Source organism: Rhagoletis zephyria, unplaced genomic scaffold (assembly GCF_001687245.7).
Source record: "Rhagoletis zephyria isolate East Lansing unplaced genomic scaffold, Rhagoletis_zephyria_1.1 Rzeph_scaffold_10425, whole genome shotgun sequence".
In the NCBI taxonomy this organism is placed as follows: domain Eukaryota; kingdom Metazoa; phylum Arthropoda; class Insecta; order Diptera; family Tephritidae; genus Rhagoletis; species Rhagoletis zephyria.
Genome location: NW_016167503.1, coordinates 14,182 through 18,772, shown reverse-complemented (window position 1 = coordinate 18,772; position 4,591 = coordinate 14,182). Strand labels below are relative to the sequence as shown.

General features: G+C 36.3%; 1 long non-coding RNA gene across 2 annotated transcripts; it reads left to right on the top strand.

Moving 5' to 3' along the window:
- The first annotated feature begins 822 nt into the window (after positions 1-822).
- On the top strand, positions 823-1,502 carry LOC108376431 (uncharacterized). Of its 2 annotated transcripts, none has more exons than XR_001849257.1 (3): positions 823-929; positions 994-1,304; positions 1,377-1,502. It is a non-coding gene; the product is annotated as an uncharacterized LOC108376431 (long non-coding RNA). The 2 variants fall into 2 exon arrangements; XR_001849258.1 differs by having other exon boundaries at positions 994-1,319.
- Positions 1,503-4,591: the final 3,089 nt, after the last annotated feature.

The following is a 4,591-nucleotide window of genomic DNA, read 5'->3' as shown; positions in this document are numbered from 1 at the left end:
TTCCACATCACAACAGGCAACAGGCCAAACAAGTATTGTCTAAAATGTTGCTGTCTACCTCTCGGCCACCCGAACAGCGGCGACTTGCCACTTTTGTTTGTCGAGCTAAGCACCACATAGTGTGAAAGACAAAATGTTATTGTTGGTCTATACAGCAACACAAGTGTGCCCTTACAACAAACGGTTTACAATTTAAATAAATACGAAAAAAAATTAAAAGTGAAGAGCCGGAGATAATTTAACAACTAACTATTTTCGAAGAACTGATTTTCTCCATTCAGGCCTCTCCCACTGGATACCTGGTCTAGAAAGGCTATTGAAAAAATACCCATAAATTTCTACCAAACCTTGAAACTACGAACTGATCTCAGGCCTACAAGGCCTGTGTGGATGTATCCAGAGTTTTCGGAGGATAAGCGTTTCAGTTAAGTATGTAGCCGAGTAGACTGGAAAGGTATTTCACTCAGTCACAGAGTCCTCGTACCTTCCTACCTACCTTAACAGATCATAACAGGAGTAACAGTTATACCGAATAATTTAAAAACGTTCAAGTAGTCTTGTCACTTGGTTCTACAATTACGACTTCAGTTTGGGCATTTTCAATTTATCAAGTTTCGCTAAATATTCATACCAGGTGCAGAGAGATATTGAACTCGGCATTGCCATTGTGTTCAATAGCGCTCTTGCTTTCGTTTGTCCAGCCAAAGCAGGCGAATGGATTCATCTTTTTACTTAATTATCATGTCTACTTAAAAAAACGAATCTCAGTCAGAAGAAACTTTTGGTTTCTATTCATGTCACAATCTCGTTTTCTTTGCAGATTGAAGCGATAGTAAGCGCCATGTAGATGGACTGTGGGGATAATAAAAAGGCCGAGCCGGTCCGCATGCAGAAAGGTTTTCTCTACAGTATCCCACCTATGTTTATGGGTAGGGTTTTATTGCTCACATCGCCACTCGCATTTAAAATTTTGATTAACTTTTATTTTTGCAGGCTTTTATCTTGTCGAGTAGCGAAGCAACTTCTAACCCGATTCAGCGTGTTGCTTTCAAAACACGTATTCAAAAGGCATTTTCTGAGTATGACTTTTTATTCTAACTTTCCAACGGTATCGCCCTCAAAAGCATAGGTGAAGGAAGGCACCACTTTTTGAAAGCTTAATAACAGCTTCGTCGATTCATCCAAGGATCAACGTAACAGGAATTGTTCTGTTTATATTTCAACGAAGATATATGTTTATGGACACCACCCAAGCGGTTGCAGCATTCAGCGCACTTACAGGTTTATCGCAACGAATTTTACGAGTAAGCTTCAGTGAGGTACCCAAAGTCTTTCTGCGCATTTTGGTGATTTAAAATTTCTATATTCTTTTGCAGGGGGTTCCTGAAGCCTGTCACATGGTGCGTGTAGTTATATACAGACACCTCTATTGACATTGTTCAAAGAAGCTAAAACATTGGTGCAACACTGCGTGAGTGTGGGCACAGAAACAAATAGAAACAAAAGGCAAGAAAAAAATTTAAATATACATACATACATATATAATGAATATTGATTGACTAATTGGATTAAAGCAAAAAATAAAGCGAAACACCGAAACAAACAAAAATAAATAAAAATAATAACAAGAGAAATATAGCTAATTAAAACCCCTAATTTAATAAATTATGGTAAGTAAATGAATATATATAAACAAGTCCTTTCTTCTCGAAGCTATCTTTACTAATTGATTCAGGAGTACCATGCTTAAAACTGTGTGAACAGAAAATGGATTAACAGAACTACTAGACTTAAACCAAAGTCAATAATAAATTACTATAACGCCAGAATGAAATATGTAATAATGCAAATGAAATAGAAAAGCTGAAAAAATGGGGAGATATATGAGACAGGAAGTAGTAGAAGAAGTGTGGGTTATTTTGGTAGTGGCATTGTTGGTATGTGACTATGTTATGTCAATGAAAATACATACATACCATCGCCTGTATAAAATATTGTCTTGTGTTACTATGGGCAGATTTTCTGAAATCGCAATTAAAGTGTGGAATTCAATTCCTCAAAAACGCAACGATTGATCATCTTCAAAGTCTCGGAGAAATTACTAGTTCAAGAAATTCTTAAACTATTTGATTTGTATTGTTTATTGTTAATTATTATTGACTTTATGCAGGATTTTCTTTAGCAAAATTTTGTCGTATGCTACGTTTTTCAACAATTTTGCAGCCACCTGGACCGTCATACGACAAAATGTGATGAATATTTGTACTAAATTAATGATACTTTTTACTCAATATCTCAGAAAATAAAGGAGATGCCCAAAAATGCATTCAATATTATGAAATGCGTGAGCTTGACAAGAATAAAAGGGCAAAAGGGCCTTTTACAGGGTTAAGTGTAACATCAAACACACTTTGGCAACATTTTTTTAAAGAAGAAACGAAATCACCATTATTTATATATGATTTTCCTGGCAAATTTTACAGCTGCTCACCCATGGGTTAAACCCAACACTGAAACCTATTTAGAGCAACGAAAATGCTCATTTATTTAGTCGATGATTGCAGCGAAGTACTAAAACTGTTTATAGCAATATAACTGACTTTTCCCTTGGCATTTTACATGCCTCAGCTGATGAAATGAAATGGAAGAAACAACATCGAAAATGTTGAGGCTGCATTTTGTTGATTGTTTTTACAGCATTATGGTGTATACTATGTATGCATGTATGTACATATTAGAGTCCTATCGATTGTTCGGCTTCGGCTTCGGTTTGCCGATTAATCGGCAATATTTTAATATTCGGCTGAATGCTCGCCTTCGGCAAAAAAAAAACTACCGAAGCTTTCGCCGAAGCCGGACCTTTTTGGTTATCTGGACTAGTACATTTGTGCAGATTCGGAAATTCTCTTATTGAGCTGAACTCAAATTTCTAAACAATACCACTCTGTGACTGCCTAAATATACAAATGTACAAATCGTTTGATCTTCGCTTTAGAGGTGGTAATATTTTTCAATATTGGAATACTAGATCCCTAGAGTTACTTAAAGCAGTTGCTGAATATTATCTTTCTGCTCCACCCACCAGTGGTAACAGGACAAACTCACTTGGCGAGAACGCAATTTAATTGGTGAATTTAAGTGACAACTAAACTAAAAAAAAAACTAAAAAAAACATCAGGGCGGTCGCTGTGGATGACTCGTTAGAGAAGTTCGGAAGCAGCGTAGAACTGTAAGTCCCTCCATTTGTTTTACAACATTAAGACGCACACCAAAAATTAGGGGAGAAGCTCGGCCAAACACTTAACAAAAGTGTAAGCGCCAAAATATTATTAAAGTTCATATAAACAAATTTGTTTGCTACATAACAATTACTTTTTACAGAAACTGAACTGTGCTACAATTATGTGTTTGTTAATGCATACACAAGAGATAAAAACGTTTCTATGTATTTTGTATATTATGTACACCTCAATTGGCAACATGGAGCTTATTCTTTGAAAAAACCCGATTTAATTAGTTTAAAAGTCGGCCGAATGTTAGATCAAAACCGAACGTTCGGTTCTACCTTCGGTCGGACCCTAGTACATATGTATGTGTAGTATATTCCCTGCAGGGCAATCCCGAACTATAGTGAACCAAATTTCTAGTTACGTAATAATAGGTCTTCATCGCCAAAAGTTCAAAAGCAGCGAATACTTTTACTTTTTAAAACTAATTAAAAACACATTTTTTACAATAATTTAAACAAAAAGACTCGGTTTGGAAAAATCATGTTACTTTTTTCGCTTGTCGATTTTAGAACTGGTTCGAAACTATCGAAAAAGGGATGCAGCGGGGAGTCGTTAGCACTTTGTAGGACATCGCAATGTTAAATTCGCCAGATGCTGGCAAGCAAAAGAGTATTAATGCGCATTAGTCGTGGGTCTAAATTCATTAGTACGGAACCGGTTCGGCAGTAGTGCATTCCCTCACAGGGTGCTAATATGCATACACGCATACACAGAAACGTATGAACACCACCTGCAAATGCGCGCAGGTCAGCAATATCATAAAGAATTGCACAAATTCGATTAAATGCATTTGCCCATGCATGTACATAAGTTTCAAAATAGCAAAAGCCATGGGAGAGTGCATACTTGTCTGAGGTAAGAGAAAGGAATATAACAGCAAAGTATTAAAAATATAAGCTAATATTTCGTGTTTCATATATATGTATTTCAATTTGGCCTCTGCTACAAAATTGCGCTTTTCAGAAAGCATACAAGTTTACAATGGCATTGTTGCACGTGTATATGCGTATGTATGTGTGCTGTTTTTAATATTCATGACTACAACCAGCAATAATCATTTTTCCAACATACACATCCGTATAGTACGAGTAAAAAAGCAATAGCAGCTGCCTATCAACCTAGCTTTTCCCGCAACGCTGATCACTCACATTGATTACAACAACAACAAAAGCCACAACATTACAACTAAAATCCATCATAACGGCCACAAATGCCAGTATTAATCTCGCATAATGCTATTATTTTTCAATTTTTTTCGCCTGTATTTCACAATCCAACCGTGATTATACTTTGGCCACAGA